This window comes from Bos grunniens, chromosome 19 (assembly GCF_055505025.1).
Source record: "Bos grunniens cultivar Pamir isolate PY7600 chromosome 19, Bosgru_T2T1.0, whole genome shotgun sequence".
In the NCBI taxonomy this organism is placed as follows: domain Eukaryota; kingdom Metazoa; phylum Chordata; class Mammalia; order Artiodactyla; family Bovidae; genus Bos; species Bos grunniens.
In genome coordinates, this window is record NC_141183.1 from 26,649,948 (window position 1) to 26,667,601 (window position 17,654).

A 17,654-nucleotide genomic window follows, 5' to 3' on the forward strand; every position below is an offset into this window, starting at 1 on the left:
CTGCCCATTTCTTGCCTGCAGACAGCTTCCCCACCTGTTCCCATACAGGATAAGATTCCCCGCCCCTACACACTGTCCTTAGCTGTTTCTCTGCCTGGACTTCCTTTTCCACATGGTAAACTCCCACTTGTTAAAGGTCTGCTTAGTGGTCACCCCCAGTAGAGTTTTTCTCTTTCCTGACTCCAGCAAGAATTAACTGGCCCCTTTCCTGGGCTTTCCCAATGTCTCCCACTCATATCTCTCACAGCTCTGCACAGGACGTGGTCAGAGGCTGAGCAGGTCGTGTCCTGCGCTGAGGAGGCTGCTGACCGGGGGAGTGCAGGCAGAACCTGGCCCTCGCTCTCTCATTGTGCAGTACAGCCTGGCATGAAGCTTCACCCCCTGCACGAAGGTGTCTGGCTCCATTTCTCCCACAGGGTCAGTTGGGCTGAAGACAGCCCTGCCACGCTGCTCTATTATGCCACGAGCGCTCTGAGAGTGGGGCTGTGATATATGTGTGCTTGGCACACAGTGGGTCCTTAAGAAACATGCAATCACTCCACGCCCAGGCCAGTGAAGGCAGAGATGTTATAAGGGCAAATGTGGAGGTTTAGGCAAGGCCACGTTACTTTCTCTCCTTTTCAGGAATCTCCTTGGTGAATCCCAACCTGATAGTTTAGGGACTTCTTGGTGGTCCAGTGGTTGAGAAGCCTACTTCCAATGCAGGGGACACGGGTTTGATCCCTGGTCAAGCAACTAAGATCCCACATGCTTTGGGGCAACTAAGCCCGCGCCACGACTACTGAATCTGCTCTCTAGAGCCCAATCTCCGTAACAAGAAAAGTCTGAGTGCCACAACTAGCAAAGCCAGCATATAGCAACAGAGAGTCCAGGCACCACAATGAAGACACAGAGCAGCTAAAATGAAAACAACCCCCCCAAAACCCTGATGGCTTCAGAATCCCTGCATTTGCTAAAATGCAGGTTCCCCAGCTCAGCCCCTTCTGACCTAGTCAACCCTAGTTTGTGGGTCTGAATCTACACAGCCCCCAGCCAACTTTCCCACGGGCAGGGCACTTAATAACTTACAGTCCACTTTGGTTCTCCACTTTTGTTAACAAGTTTTTCCGTACAGAGATGAATGGCCCCTTCACTTTACAGACGTGGAAACTGACACTGGATTTCACAAGCCAGCAGGTTGGGCTTGGTCTAGGTTACACTGAGAATTACTGGTTGACTAGCATCCCCGGTCCCTGGTCAGCTGCTTTCCACTTTCCCACAAGAGCAAGCAGTCCATGGCTGGAGGCAGAGTAACAGCATTCACCTGTAGACAGGGGAGATGGCTTCCCATTCTGCAGGTTGAAACCCAGTGACCTTAGGACCCAAGGGCCCTCTCTGAGCTTCAATTTCTCCATCTGCAAATTGGAGCCAACCCTCATCTGGTGGTGGTAAGTGTTTTATGAATGCCCATCCTTAAAGAGCTCAGCTCAGTGACTTGCACATAGCATGAGTTGAGTTAGTCCTAACTTAAGTTTTGTGATTATTCTACCTCTGGAACCCTGGACCTTAGCGCTGGTCTCCTGGCCCCAGTTTGACAGAGTGTGGTGGGGGCACAGCGGGGAGGGGGCAGGGGTCACAGGGTAGAGGAGAGGGCGGCAGGAAGAAGGGAGAGAAAATCCCGAAGGTCCGGAAGGCTGGGAGGGAGGCCGGGCACCAGCTGGAAACCGCGGCTATTTGCAGCTTTGCCCTCGGGCTGCGGTCAGGCTGGCGCTCTCGGCCGGGCTGCCGAGCCCGCCGCCCCGCCCGGTGCCCTCGGCCACCCGGGCACTTCCCTGGCCTGCGGGTCCCTCCTCGCCCGATCCTCGCGGCCCGGCGGGGGGTTGGGGAGCCGCTGCTGAGCCGGGCCGAGGCCTCTGGAGCTGGCAGAGCGCGGGGCTGGGGCGGAGGCAGCGCCGGGGGCGGGCGGGCCGCGAGGTGAGTCGCGGCCGCGGCGAGGCTGCCCGGGCGCCGGGTGGGCGCGCACGATTGTTAAAGGCTGCGGTTTGGCTAAGATTGCGGAGCCGAGAGAGGAAAGGACGCAGGAGGGAGGACAGCTAGGAAGAGGGAAACACGAGCCGAGGGCGGGATGCGGGCAGGAAGCTGACGTTTCCTGAGCGCCGACTGCGTCCAAAGGAGGTGGAAAGACTATCCCCACTTTACCGGCCGGCTCGGGGAGGCTGGGTGCCTCGGGCGAGGCCGTCCAGCTGTGAAGCCGCGGAGCCCGGAGCCTGATCGGCCTCTTTCCCTGCGGCTGAGAACGCAAACGCAAGCCGGGGCAGGGGCGGGGCGGGCCGGAACGGGAAGGGGACCGGGGGCGCTGGCTCTCTGGGTTCCCCAGCCCGGAGGACGCCACAGAGACCCTGTTTCAGTCTCTACCGCGCCCTTCCAGCGCCCCCATGTGGAGGCTCCTTTTGAAGCCCAATCCACTCGCCCACCCCACCTCCGCGCGCGCGTTTCTAGAGCTTGGCGTTGGCGGATCCGGAAGGGGCCAGAGCTGAGTCCTAATCTCACGGCCTGTCCCTTGGACAGAAAGTCGCGAGGAGAAAGGGAAGCTGGGCCGCCAGAGGAGGCGAGCCTCCCTGGGATGCGCAGCGTGGTCGTTCCAGTGGAGGGGGCAGGGTGGTTCCTGGTACAAGTAGCCCGGAGTGTGGAATTGGGGCAATAATCTTTGCACCCTGTGCTTGGACCCTTTCAGCGGCAATGGCTTAGTTTCACTGCGAATCTTTGAGATTACATTAATGCATTCATCCATTGATTCTGGATTTGATGAGACCTTACAACGTGGGAGTTGCCCCACAACACAGCTGAAAAAAACAGACAAGCATTGTAACATTTTTAACAGTGTGGAAAGTGCCATGGCAGTGGTATCTGGGGGAGAGAATAAGAATCCTGGGCCCTCTTTACCCATGTTTACAGTGTGGTTACAGTATGGGTACACTTCAGAATCCGCCTACCAATGCAGGAGATGGCAAGAGACGAGGTTCCATCCCCGGGTCGGGAAGGTCCCCTGGAGTAGGAAATGGCAACCCACTCCAGTATTCTTGCCTGGAAAATTCTGTGGATGAAAGAGCCTGTCCATGGGGCCAGAGAGAGTAGGACACGACTGAGTGACTGAACACATGCACGCACACTTCAGACACTTGACCTAGACAGAACACTTTGGGTTCGGAAAAGAGGGTCTCTACACATGGATTATAGATGGAGCAAATGAAGCCATAACCCTCTGTGCCCACACGTTGTGTAGGCATGGCAGACAATTTGGCGGCGTTTGTTGCCTGTCAATAATATCCCAAGGATTTCTGAGAGGGCCTGAAGGTATAGGTGGCCCAGTACCAGAAATTCTTGCGTCCTGAGAATGATTGAAAACAGTTCCTTTCTTGCCCTTTTCATCAGACCCCTCACCCACCATCAAAGGTGCTTCTTGGCCCAGGCCTATGGCCCTGGGACTTCTTATTCCATCTCCCTTCTCCATCACCTTTCTCCCCAGGTCCCTGGCCCCCACCTACCCACATCTTTTTCACAATTAAATTCTATGAGGAAAGACAAATGTGCACAGTGGCTGGGAGGGGGGGCGGTGTTTATCTACAAGAAGGGTAGAAGTCAAGAGAAGCAAATTAATTGAAGAAAAAAGACTTTTATTAGGGGAAAAAAAAAAGAGTAGAAGCAAAGTGTAGTGTCTAAGATGACTCCGGGTTTGAATTCTGACCCCATCACTTAACAGTGTGTAAACTCAGACATCTAACCTTTCTGACCTTCACCATAAAATAGGAATAATAATATACTTACTTCAAAAGGTTGTAGAGATGTTTACATGAGATAGTGCATAAAAGAACTTCATGCAGCATCAGGCACATTGTAGGCCTTAGTAAATGGTGGCTATTATGATTGCCATTAATACTATAGTTAAACAATAACTCTCATCCCTATTTTACAGGAAAGCCAGGTTAAAGAAAGTCATTTCCGGCATTCCCTGATAGTTTGTCGTCAGGTCAAGTTTCCTAAGGACAGGAACTGGGTTTCTCTCAGACTAGGAACTCCCTGTGGCTAGGTCTCTCCGACAAGTTTCAGTGTGCCCGGCCTTAAAGTCAGGGTTCAGAAGCTTCAGGCCTGGATGCTGAGGGAGGTATGTCGATCCCCCACATTAGGGAATGTGGGTTCTGCGCAGCCCTTGCCTCATAAGTGGCGGTGAAGTCTCGCCTGTGTGTTTGCTTCTCCCGGAGCCTCTGTGCAATAAAGGCCGCCAGAGCCTGACCCCATTAGTGGGAGAGGCGAAGCTCATGAATCCAATTGGCGTTTTCTTCCTGGATCTTAGTTAGCGAATGTGGCAGAGAAGTGAACTGCTAAGTGAAAACATAATTATAATGCACCATACTTTGTCTACCAAGTGAGGCCTCCAGACCCCACTGTCTGCAGAGCAGTTTGTTTCTCAAGTCAAGGAGGACACTGGAGCCAGCCTCTCAGAAGTGGAAGTGGCACCCATGAGTGGGCTAACTTGGCTAGTGCGGGTGGGGCATGAGACTCAGGATTGACCCCTGTCCTGCTCTCTCTGACCGAGGTCTGGAACACGTGGGCTCTCAGAGGAACGCTGGTTCAGTAAGACCCTGTACAGGCTGCCTGAGGACTGGGGAACTGAGAGACGAGGCCCTGAGTGCCAGAATGGGGAGTGTGGTTTTTATCCAGCAGACACTGGAGTTACTGAAGGTTTTAGAACGAAGGAGTTATGTGGGATTGTGTTTTTTCCCCTTCATGGGTTCCCAAATCCTCCTCACCTCAAATATGCATATGTTAATGCCTAGAAAAAGGGCTGGCAGAATATGCATAGGTGGTCATGGTGGTAAATTTTGAGATGGAGAAGTAGGTAAAGGGAGGTTTCCATTATTTATTCAGTACCCTACATGATTTGAATATTTTACAGTGAGAATATGTGCACTTATTACCTTTACAATTTAAAACAAGGTGAGAAATAATCTAAATGTCCATTATCAGGAAAATAGGTAAGTCCATTGTGGCAGTAGAATACTACACAGCAGTAAAAATGAATAAATTAGAGTGTCTATATCAACGTGGATAAAACTCATAAAGTGTTGGGCTAAAAAAAACCAGGTTATATCAGGATACCTAGACTATGGGTCCATCTACATAGAATTTAAAAGCATGAAAAACATATATCCATATTATAAATGGACATAATACTACACAGCAGTAAAAATGAATAAATTAGAGTGTCTATATCAACGTGGATAAAACTCATAAAGTGTTGGGCTAAAAAAAACCAGGTTATATCAGGATACCTAGACTATGGGTCCATCTACATAGAATTTAAAAGCATGAAAAACATATATCCATATTATAAATGGACATACACATGTAGTGAATGTGTAGGAGGAGGAGGGAGGGAAAAAGCAAAGCAGCCCCCCAAACCAACCTAGGTAGTGAGCATTGAAGTTTGCTGTGAGATTATCTATACATTTTTATGTGCCTGATATAACTGAAGCATTTTGAAAAAAAGAGGGATTATAAGAAAAAAGGAAAAACAAAGTTGAAAACAGGAAAGGTTAACAGTATGAAAAGTGGAGGAAGTTTTTGTTTTTCTTTCGAATTTTTTGTTTTGTGTTGGGGTGTAGCCAGTTAACAATGTTGTGATAGTTTCAGGTGAGCAGGGAAGGAACTCAGCCATCTACATACATGGATCCGTTCTCCCCCAAACGCCCTTCCCATCCAGGCTGGAAATGCGGAGAAAGATTCAGTGACAGACTTGGGGGCAGAAACCCGGCTGACCCGGGGTAGGCGAGCTCCCACCAGCGTTTGAGCCCATAGGCACAGGGTTTGCTTTCAGTTTCCTGTTAAGAGTCGTGACAAGAGGGTCCTGAAGGCCCATCGTCAGCCAGTGGTCCTGGGGACTTTGTGTGGTCTGGATGCTGCTACCCTGGGGCCCATGAGGGGTGCTGACAGTCTTTGCTGCTGCTGCTGCTACAGTGAAGCTGTCCTTGTTTCTTACCAAAGAGTCAATGGAGTCATCACCCTGGGAGGGATTCATCTGAGGACCCAAGGGGTGACAGTGGCTGGACCAGTCAGTGCTGCTGGAGCCGTAGTTTGGCCCTGAGGCAGGGGGTGACCATGCCGACTTTGGCAGGAGTCAGCAAGTCTCTGGCACCCAGGGGGGCGGGTGGGCGAGGATAGTGTTGAGGCTTGAAGGCTCGGGGAGGCAAAAGCCAAACCCTGGTGCCTAGGCATGGAGAGTGGGCGATGCCCAGCCTTGGCAGACAGCAGGCTGAAAGATGCTGTGCCAAGATGGGGAGAGGGGCTGCCAGGGTTGGAGATCAGAGGAGCGGATGGGGGAGGGCCGGGATACTGTCAGGGCTTGAAGCGGGAGGCCGCCGGGGGCAGGGTGGCGGTGGGTGGACTGTGAGGATCGGTGAAGCCAGAGGGTGGCCAGGAGGAAGTGGGCAGTGCCAAAGGAGCAATGGGAAAGAGTCAGAGCCAGCTTGGGGCTGGGGGGCAGGGAGACTTCACACTTATTCTTTCCTTAGTTCTCATTCAGTTTTGTAATAAAAAGAGATGCCTCTGTCAGTGAATTATAAAACCCTAGAGTTCAGGGTTCAGAGAGACCTCTGGGGTCATCGTTTCCAATTCCTTCTTTGTACTGGTGGGGCCAGTAATACCCATGATGAGGGACTGACCTTTCTGAGGCCACCTGGTGAGTCTAGTGACATGACCTGGATGGAACCAGGCTTTGTGTCCTTGTCTGTGCCACACCAGTGGAGGGTAGCGTGGAGAGCTGGCAGGTGAGGGGCACCAAGAGTAAAGGACTCTGGTCTTGACTAAGGGGGCTAGTGGTCCTTGGGGAGGTGAGGTCAATCCCAGCAGCAGTGGAAGACCACCTGTGCCCCTGGGGAAATGTTCTGGGTTAATAGTGGAGTGCACCTCCTGTGAACCGGGACCTTTGGGAGGGATGTCATGGAAATTGTAGTTTTGGTGGAACTCCAAAAAATAGAGAGGTGTTAAAAATCATTAGGAATTTATTTTCAATGGAAATCAAATATCCACAGTACTAGAAAGGATTTTACAAGGCAAATATACAACATGAAGGTGGGTACCTGGAGCTGACCTTGGTTACTCTGCTGTCAAGGGGGATCAGTCCGTGGTCTTCCTGTTGGCAGATAATCCTAAGGCCTGCAGGCCTGTCGGGGTGACGGAGCTGAGGACTTTCTCTCAGCTTCCATCAGCTGCAGCCCCCCAAAGACATACTGCAGGCCAAGGCAGGTGTCAGTTAGGAACTGCCCCTGGATGACATTGATCCCTCTTCTCATTTCAGAGTGTGGCAGACTGAGACCCAGGGAGAAGTATCATAATCTCCAGCACAACCGCTTTTGCATCATTCCATTTATTTCTGAGATGTGTTTGGGGCCTTGCACATGACCGAAGGAGTGCTTGGCATTCTGGGAGGGCGTTGGTCTGAACCAGGATGTCCCAGAGGGAGGTGCTGCTCCTGGATGGGTGTTGAGGGGACCAGGCCTGGCTGGGCATAGATCAAGGGGGTCATCTGCCCTGTTGTCCTCTGGTCAGGGGAGGGGCCAGTTGGGGCCTGAGTCTGGGAATCCCCCTCCCCACCCCATCCTGATTGCTTTGGAAGGGCGGCCCACCATCAGCGAAAGGGCGGGGTTGCCAGCAGCTCCTGGGGGCTGCAGGATGGGACCCATTTAGCCTCTGCAGTCATCTGACCCTCATGACTCAGGCCTAGCCCTGCCCGTGGAGGGCAATGGGCCAGTCTGAGCTCATCACCATTGCTCAGAACAGAAGTGGTAAACAAGTTTGCCCTCTGCCTCCTGCCCCTGAGAGGAAGCAGGGAAGAGGGTGAGGTAGGGGCCTCCAAGCACTCCACCCGGCCCAAGCCATCTACGTAACACAGGTGCGTGTCACGGGTGTCCATGGGGCCTGTAGGGTGTGTGCTGGGCTCTTACATGTGGGCAACATGTACAGAAGCGTGTTTACCTTCACACGCGTCCTTGGGGGAGCTGTGGCCAACCTTTTCCAGGGATCATTTCACTTCATCGCTGGTGTCTGGGGGCCAACAGCTAAAGGCCCATGGGGGTGGCCTTAGAACTGGGGGTCCCTGTGGAATAACACCTGGTTTGACCTGCTGGATCTCAGCCTCCTGACCATCAGGCCTCATGGCTCAAACTCATGCTGGGGCTGGAGCTGCGTGGCCTCTGGGAACCTCTCGGAGGCTGCACATCTTCCTGGGCTGTTGATCTGGGCTGCCTGGGCCTGTGACAACATCCAGCAGGCCCAGTCCTGGGCATCTCCCTTTTTGCTGTGGGCCCTGGCTTGCCTCCCTCTTTCCATCTCGCTCCCTCCTCCCCTCTCTCCTGGGTGCCCGTCTCTGTCCCCTCCTTTCCTTTTACACCCACTTTCCAGCTTTCCTGTCCTTCCTCTCTTCTCTCAGCCCAGTAACTAGCATTGTTATCTGTAGCCACCAGATGGCACCAGCGTACCATGTGTCCCATCCTAGATGAGGGTACACCCGTTCCATGCCCCTGGCCCAGGGTGAGTAACCACCCTTAACCCTTCACAACATCCACACCCTGCCCAACACCTTCCTGAGACTTTAAACATGGAGGAAAACAGATGCAGCCAAATATGGGCAGGGCCAGGGTAGGGGCCCCGAGCTCCTTGGAGAGGCTTTAATGCCCCTTAGGGTAACACCTATCTCACAAAGGGTATTTGTACACATCACAGGGTTTCCACCTCAAACCCGTGAGCTCCTGGGTAGTGTGCACTGTACACACAAAGAGAATGAAACCCAAAGGAATGAAGTCACTCACCCAGGGTGAGACGGCAAATGCAAGGCAGCGTGAACCTCAGCTTTGCAGGTTCCCAAACCTTGGGGTTCCTGGGCTGGCAGCAGTTGGGCAGGGGTCACCAGAGCAGCTAGGGCCCTTGAGCACTCTCTTCCATGCTAAGGCCCCTCCACTGTCTCTTTGGTGTCTCTTTCAAACCTGACATAGAACTTCACTAGGAAAGTGCCCGCTATTATTTTAGTCTCTGGGTCGTCTCAGGATTTAGGCATCTTTACACTAACCAGTTTCTTCTTTTCCCTTTGGCCTCTCTATGTAGGTTCACGCTCTGTTTCTTCTAGCAAGGCTGAAATGCAGAAGAGGCAGCCCCTCTCTGCCTTCTGGGAGCCCCCAGGCTGGTGGGAATCACAACCTTGCCCCAGGAGCCAATTGAAAGGGGGACGCAGAGGTGCAGCTTTCTGGAAACCTCTCCTGGTATAGAGCCAGGGCCAGGTGAGGGTATTCAAGGCAGGCCTCCTGGAGGAGGCAGGGGTCAGGGCTAGGGAAAGGTAGGCTCAGTGAAGGCAGCACCCTGTGGCAGCTGCTGAGTGAGCCTCATGAATGAGGAGCAGCGGGGGTGGGCTCACAGCCCTGGAATCAGGGGAGGGGATGACACTGTCCCTAACTTGGGCTCAACTTCCCTCCTGGCCCATCCCCCCACCCCACCCCTCACCCTCCTGTCCCACTGGGAGGCCTGTTGTGGGCTGGGGACAGGAGGCCCAGGGTGGGGTCCCTTCCCCAGGGCCGGAGCAGGATCCTGGGCCGGCTGTGGCAGTGCCCAGGAGCCAGAGAGGAGCCGCCGCCCCCCACCCCGTTGGGCCCCTCTGTAATTAGGGCTATTTTTAGGCCCTTCTTCCTTCCTATTTCAGGCCTCTGGACTGGGCCAGAGAGTGGGCTGTCCTGGGGCCGCGGGCTGGAGCCGCTAAACTGGGCCGTGGCGTGGGAGCTGGAGCCACAGCACAGACCACAGCCCGGGGCGGAGTTCTGGCAGGGGGAGGGAAGTGGGGACGTGGCCAGACCTGAGGCAGGGCCCAGTGGGGGCGTGTCCTTGGTTCATCTGACCCCTCCCGGGGCCCCTCACTGATTTGCCCCCGCTCCCACCTGCCAGGGTCCATCCTTCTGCCCCTCCTGGCAGCCTTGCTGACTCGAGGCCGTTAGCCCTGGGCCTGTCCCACAGGGGTGCCCAGAGTGTGTATAATAGTTTACTGGGCACTTACTGTGTACCAGGCACTGATCCAGCACTTTACCTGTATGAATTCATTTACTGTGTACAACAACACTACGCGGTCAGTGATGAATTATCCTAATTTTACAAATAGAAAACCTGAGGCTCGAAAGGAGCCCATTTTTTGTGTGCGGGGCTCAGGGAGCATCCTGTGGAAGGATGGGGGTTGGGGAAGTGTGCTTCGTCCACTTCCTCGGATCCCAATGCTCCGTCAGGCGCGACTCCCAGGAAGTGGCTGCTGATCTACCGGTCCCTGCTCTGATGGCCCATGGCCTGTCCTGCAGGCGGAAGGGTGGGTCTTGCCCAGCTGGTTCCAGTTAGGCACAAGAAAGCTGGCGAGGGGTATATTTAGCCCTGGTTTCTGGAGGAGCCAGAGGTCTTTCATCCTTGGAGGCGCTGGCCACAGCAGGACTCAGCTTGCCAACGCTGGGCTCCTGGGCTGCAGGGCAGACAGGCTTTGGGCAGGGAGCGGGGTCAGGGAGGAGAAGGGGCACATGTGATCCTGTGCATCTCTGTGGCTGGCGGGGGCAGTGTGAGTGCCAGTCAGGGCCTCTCAGTTCTGAATGCCATGCTCAGGATGTGTCTAGGTTTGCAGGCTCTGGAGAACTGGGCTACAGTCTATGGAGTCGCAAAGAGTTGGACACGACTTAGCAAGAAAACAACAGGCATTGGAGGGCTGGCCTGGAGGTAGACCTGCTGCCTGCCCCTGTGAGCCCGGGTCCAGCTAAGGCCTAGCGTGTCTGTGGCATGGGGTTAGCCGGGCCTGGGAGTCTGGGGGCCTGTATTTAAAAGTAAGCAGGAGAGGTGCTCAGGGGACAGAATTGCAGGGACAGGAAGAGGGTGGCCTTTCCATTCTCTCTAAGGAGACTGACATGTTTGGGCATTGATGTTTTGGAGAAGGTGGAGGGTTGTGGGGGCAGGTATATCTGTGTAAGAGAGAAACAGGCACACGGAGAGGCAATTACGTGGTGCCAAGTGGTGCTAGGTGGTGAGGGTTTGGGGTGTGCGGAAGGTGTGCGTGTGTTTGACTCAGTGCCACAGGCTTTAGGCGGTGGGCACCCTCCGTGTGATGGGGCTGGTGGGCTGGGACCTGTGTGGTGTGGGTGACTGTGTTGCTGGGATCTGGTGGCGCCTGGGAGTGAGATGACACACCAGTGGCTGTGGCACTGCTCCGCTGTAAGTGACTAGAACAACATGTGACCCCATCGTGATGTTTCTGGGGGGCAGCCTGTGAGTATGGTGGTAGATGAGGGCTGTTTTAAACTGTCCAACTTTGATCCTGTGGGGTTGTGTAATTATCCCCCTGGATGTTGGTCTCTGTGCGTGTGAGCCTGGGAGTAAACACATGTGTGGATGCAGAGTTTGGGACTCAGGCTGTGTGTGTGTGTGTGTATGTGTGTAGGCTGTCATTCTGGGTGTGACTGGGTATGTGGATGTAGCAGGGCTGCCAGCTTCCCACTGCACATGAGTCCCACTCCCACTGCAGGTCATGGCCCACTGCCCTTCTGGGGACCCCTACCCCAAAGCCACAGGCCCTCTGGGCTGGAGGGAGGGAACCCTACAAGTCATAAGCGCCTGTCTCTCTCCTAATCCTCTCACCCCCACTCCCTCCGACCATCCCCACAGACGGCAGGCTTCTACCTGCCCTGGGGCGGGAGGCAGGGGAGAGAAAGAGGAGCCTGCCCGCCTGCCCGCCGCCCCTCTGTCGTCTCTGCACTCAGACAAAGAGCTCACCCTGGTCTCTGTGGGCGTCTGGGAGACGCTGGGGGGATTAGCTGCCCGCGCCGCCCTCTCCCAACCTCATGCCAGCCCACCCGGCTGGCACCGACACCTCCGAGCCCAGGGGCGGTGCCCTCACCATGGAAGCCTCTCCCGCCTGGAGGGTGTGTGTGTGTGTGTGTGTGTGTGTGTGTGTGTGTCCCCTGCCCCACACCTGGATGGGAGCAGAGGTGCAGCCTGATGAGAAGTGGGGTGCACAGCTTCCACTGCTGGTGGCGCCACCTTCTCCCCTAGGTTCCCACTTCTCTGTCACTCAGCATGTGCTTGGCAGGCCTACATCTGGGGCGGCACCCCTATGTCTTTGAACCTCTCATTCCTGGCTCTTGCACCCCTCCCCCACAGTTGACTGCAGCTCCGACCTCCCATTCCTTCCCTCTGCATTCCTGGGGGAGGGTGTGATCTGGCCAGTAAGTGCTGAGAGCAAGGGAGAGAAGGCTGTGGGCGCCAGTGGGCGCCCCTCTGGGGAGGTCTCGGCCCACCCTAGAGAGGTGAAAGCGAAAGTCACTCAGTTGTGTCCGACTCTGCGACACCATGGACTATATAGTGGAATATATAGTCCATGGAATTCTTCAGGCCAGAATACTGGTGTGGGTAGTCTTTCCCTCTTCCAGGGGATCTTCCCAACCCAGGGATCAAACCCAAGTCTCCCGCACTGCAGATGGATTCTTTACCAGCTGAGCCACCAGGGAAGCCCGAGAATACTGGGGTGGGTAGCCTATCCCTTCTCCAGGGATCTTCCTGACCCAGGAATCGAACCAAGGTCTCCCGTACTGCAGGCAGATTCTTTACCAGCTGAGCTACCAGGGAAGCCCTAGTGAGGGCAGACTGTTCAGAGGAGCTCAGTGCAGGAGACGTGGGAATGACATCGGGTCTCCTCTTTCTGGGGAGCCACCTATGGCTTCTCCATGGGGAGGGTGACTGTAGACTGGTCTGGTCGCACCACCTAAGGTTGAGGCTTTAAGTCTAGCACTTCCTTGGTACTGTGCAAAATCAGAAATGATTTTCAAAGTTCTTTCACATTTACTCTCAAGGATTTTCTCAACAGGTAGGGCAGGTATTGGGGTTTCCCTGGTGGCTCAGTGGTAGAGAATTGGCCTGCCAATGCAGGAGACGTGGTTTCGATCCCTAAATTGGGAAGGTCCCCTGGAGAAGGGCATGGCAACCCACTCCAGTATTCTTGCCTGGGAAACCTCATGGACAGAGGAGCCTGACTTCAGGCTACAGTCGGGTTGTAAAGAGTCAGACTCAACTTAGTGACTCGACCATAACAACAAAGGATGGGTATGGCTGTGTTTCCCAGTTCAGAGGCGTTTGGATTGAGGCTCTGAGAAGTTAAAGGATTTACTCAAAGTTACACAACTGGTGAGCAACAGATACAGCCAAGATCTTGGTCTGTAAGTGTCAGGGGAGACCCTTTGGATCCCTCCTAATCCCCGTGGCTGGGCCTCTGCCTCGTCAGTCCCTGCCACCCCTGAAGACTCTGCTGCTTCGGGAGACTCTGGAATGGGGGCAGGCCAGTGGGAGGTGGGTGAGCGGACCCTGCTCCGCCCTGAGTCACACCCCATCCTGAAACAATCGGGGGCCTGTGGCTTGGACAGTCCTTGCATCCATCCTGGGATTTGCAGGTATTTACGGATGCTCTCTTCCTCCTTTTGACAAATGCGTTGGGATCTACTTTGTCCCATATCCTTCTTTTCTATCAAAATATTATTCCGAGGTTTAGTCCCCTCCTATCTCCTTTCATTCAGTCTTTAGTGGAGACAATGAGGCACCAGCCCCATTCTGTCCATGGAAGGGAAGCTGCCAAGCATACCAAGAAGCTGGGATTTCCCAATAACTGCAAATGGTCATGGAGGTTAGGGATCTAGCTCCATGCCTTCAATATAAGAGATGATCAGTGTGTGAAGATGGACGAATAGTGGTGAGTGGGTGGATAAATATATAGAAAAGGGTGAATGCACAGGTGAGTTGGGTGGGGGATGCATGTGTCAATTGGCAGGTAAATGGATGGATGGATAAGTGAGCAAGTGGAATGTGTGATGGGTGAGTGGGTGGTGTTAAGACGGATGGGTGGGCAGGTATTTAGATAAAGTGAATGACTGAATGGATGGATTATTAGGTGGGTGGAGGATAGTTGGATGGATAGATAGATGGAAAAGTAGGTGAATGGTGGATGCATGGAAGGATGGATAAATGGATAGAAGAGTGGATAGATGGATGGATAAATAGATAGATGGATGGATGAAAAGGTAGATATGGGAAGGTGGGTAGATACGTGTGTGAGTGGATTTGTGGTGAGATTTGAGAGCCTGAAGGAGCTTTTGAAAGACAGGCTATACATAGAAAATGAATTTTTCACAAGTATTTTGGTTTTGGTCAGCTCTCAATCATCTGAACTGATGGAGAGAAACAATGTTTAGAAAAATCTAGAATATGCTGGTTGGTTGCAACCTGATTTGTATCACACTCAGGGGTAGGTTTTGTCTCTGAAGTCTGAAGGTCTGAACGCTGGTGATGTGTCAGTCTTACGCGCAGGTATGGCTCATCTTGGGAGTCTAGACCTCAGGTTCCTCTCAGCCTGCCGTCATCTTTCTCCCTCCCATGCTGGGCAGGACAGCACCTCCTCCCAGATGGTTACAGACTGCAGACAGGGTAGTGTGATTCTCCTGCACTCTCTGGTGGGCTCCTTCCTTCTCTAGGGACAGTGGTTGTACTTCCTGAGGATCTAGGGCTGTCCCTCCAGGTTTCCCTGAGGTTTAGTCAGCACTGGAGGAGCCCATGACCACAGAGATTAGCCTGGCATCTGCTAGGTGGTGTGATGCTTGATAGCGCAGTTCTGCTCTAACAATGGAAGGTGGACACTGACCTGCATTCCCAAACGAGAGGAGGCAGATGGAAGCTGTAACAAGACATGTGGAAGTCAGATGCCAGGAGGGGGTGTGCTTGGTGCGGGGATAGGCGACGTGGATTGTGCAATCATTTCTTTGCCCCTTCCCAGGTGTCAGGCCTCTTCTTGGCTTCAAGAGGATTCTCATTTGCCTTTCTCTTGGGGAAAATCTTCTCTCTGGGACCCTGGATGGCCTGACTTCCATAATTATAGGAGCCTCATGCATCGAGTACCTGTTGGAGGCCGGGCACTTTACATACAGCATCATGTTCAATTCGCACAATATGCTTTCAAGTGAGTATTTCTCACATTTTATAGATGAGGAAACTGAGGTCCAGAGAGATTAAAGAATGTGCCTGGTGTTTCCCATTTAGGAGGCTGTAAAATCAGGATTCCTATTCACGTTGGCCTGGCTTCTCTGCTGGTGCCACTTCTTATACTGAGCCCACCACCCCTTCTCTGCATCCTGCTCCAGTTGGTTAGAACAGGTTTAAGGAACAGCAGCTGGGAAGACACACCAGAGGGTAGGTGATGCCCCAGAGAATGAGAAGGCTTGAGACCAAGGAGATAGTCTCTAGCAAGGACCTTCATGTCGTGTGTCTAGGCCATTGTACAGAGACCTGCTAGCCTCTATCTAAAATATGAGGCAGCATGAAGGATTTGGGTGAGAACACCAGAAGGCTTTTCTGGCCTAGAGAACTATAGAACTCTGGAAAGAGCAGAAGAGGAAGGGCAGAAACATACATTCTTTGGGGAAGGTGACGTATAGTGGTTCCAGCATAGCTGATTTGCTGACCTGAGACAAGGGGGTGGCTCAGAGGTCATTTCAGGACATCCTCTTGCAGCCAAAGAGGCCAGAATGACCTGGGTGGGAGTTTTCCTAAGAGCTTTCCCAACTGAAGGTGAGACCAATCATGGGGACTGGTGCTGAGATGCCGAAGCTGGAATGGTTTGGAACTCATCTCAGGATCCCAAAAGTGGGGGGCCCAAAAGATGCCAGTACATACTTTTTGGGAGATAGGGAGGGGACAGCTGCAGGAGCCACAAGGGAAGCTCGTCCGTCCCGAGTCCAGGCAGTCCCTGAAGCCAGAAGCTTGCCCTGACCCTGGGGATGCTGAGAAGGCAGCAGGGATTTGCAGGAGCCTGAGCCCCAGGCTGGTGACCAGGTGGCCGGACCTCTGGCCTGTCCTGAGCAGATGGGTGGCGGGGAGCTGGAGGCTGGGCAGGACGGGGGTGGAGACTGGGAGGTCCAGGTGGGCCCGAGCAGAGGGTGGCCCCTCCTGTGTCTCCCCCTCGCCCTGCTGGCCTCCCTCCTTTCCCTTTGATGCTTCTCACCACAGACTTCAAACAGGCTGCCCTCTGCTCCTGCCCGCCCGCCCATAATTAGAGCCTGGCTCAGGCTGCCTCTCGCCCTCACTCCCTTCCCTGCTCTCAGTCTGGCTCCAGCTTTCTGACTCGTCTTTATCTCTCTTCTCTCTCTCTCTTTCTCCATCTCTCTCTCTCCCTCTTTTCCTGGTCCTCTGGCTCTCTGTGTCTCTGATCCTCTGTCCCAGGCAGGGACCAGCCTGGTCCCCATGCTGAAGTTCCCACAGATGCACACTGTCTCTCTTGTGTGTGTGTGTGTGTTTGTGTGTATATGTGTGCACGTGTGATTTGACTTGGGTCTCTAATGTGAGAGGATCTATGTATACATGTTTATATATAAATGTGAGTGAGAGCAGGAGGGAGCAGACAGGTGTGACTCTGTGTGCACATGTGTGTGCATGCATGTGCTGCTGTGTGAGCGGCGTCCTCCCCTTCTCTGTCTCCTTCTGTGTATTCTCACTCTGACTGGAGACTTGACTTCTCTGTCTTTATTGTCATATCTTCTCTCCATCTCTATAAGCTGTTTTCATCTTTCTCTTTTCCCCTTCTTTCTAATGTGATCTGCATCCCCTCCCCACACTGAAGGCTGCCCTCCTTCGCGCCTTTCCCACCCAGAACCTGGGTCTCAGGCCCTACCCACTCCCTGGTGGAAACTGCCGCCAGGGGCAATGAGCTAGGCCAGCTCCAGGCTGCCCACCTCCTTCCTGGTTGTGCCCTCGGCTCCCAGCACAGTCCCCGGGCCTCCTGCCCCTCTCTGGACTTATTTTGGGCCCTCCCAGGGTCTGTTTTTCCTGGGCCAGGCTGACCTCCCACCCCTTGGGCCCCCTTTGCAGCCCTGTGGCAGGCAGCACCATGTCATTCCCTTTCCTGGGGGGAAGGAGGTCTTGCCAGGAGCCTCTCCATGACCTAATATGGGAAGTAGGGGATTGAAATCCCTACAAGTCCCCGCCCCTCCAAGGCACTGGGCTCAGGCTGCACCTTGACCCATGACGGAGCCCACATATCTCAGTAGCATCTGCCCTCTGGTGTAAGGGCTTCATCCCCATCAGAGAAGAGGCTGACGCTCTCCTCCCTGTTACCCCCCGGGGCACCTGGCGGCACAGACCCAGGCCCTTTTGGAGAGACTGACCTTGAGCATTGAGTGGTCTGGGTGTGGATAGACCCCCAGGGCTGAGAAAGCCCTCCCTTCATGCTGCAGCTCTGGACTAGCCTTGGGGCCTCCCTGGGCCTGTTTTGCAAGGATGCCATGAGGAGGGTGATACTAAGAAAGAGATGACTAACCGGAGGTTAAACTTGATGTTTTCCAGCTGACAGTGCCCTTTCCTGGTCACGTGGGAGCCTTGTGACTCCTGACAGGAGCGTGGAATGAGGTGACCCCATCTTTTTACAGGTGAGGACACTGAGGCACAAGGATGTTCTGTGCCCCCTTCAGAGGGGGAGGCAAGTCTGCTGGGCTTAGGGCTCAGGGCCTGTGGGAGTCTAGGCTCCAGAGAGGTGGGGGAAGCAGGATGCATGTCCCGGCTGGGGCCTCACCTCCCTCTGG

The 17,654-nt window shown here is 54.0% G+C and overlaps 1 long non-coding RNA gene across 1 annotated transcript; it reads left to right on the forward strand.

Annotated features, from left to right (window-relative positions):
- The first annotated feature begins 9,135 nt into the window (after window positions 1–9,135).
- Window positions 9,136–17,524, forward strand: LOC147351838 (uncharacterized). The gene is made up of 3 exons (XR_015146903.1): window positions 9,136–9,308; window positions 14,858–15,040; window positions 17,419–17,524. It is a non-coding gene; the product is annotated as an uncharacterized LOC147351838 (long non-coding RNA).
- The last annotated feature ends 130 nt before the right edge of the window (window positions 17,525–17,654 follow it).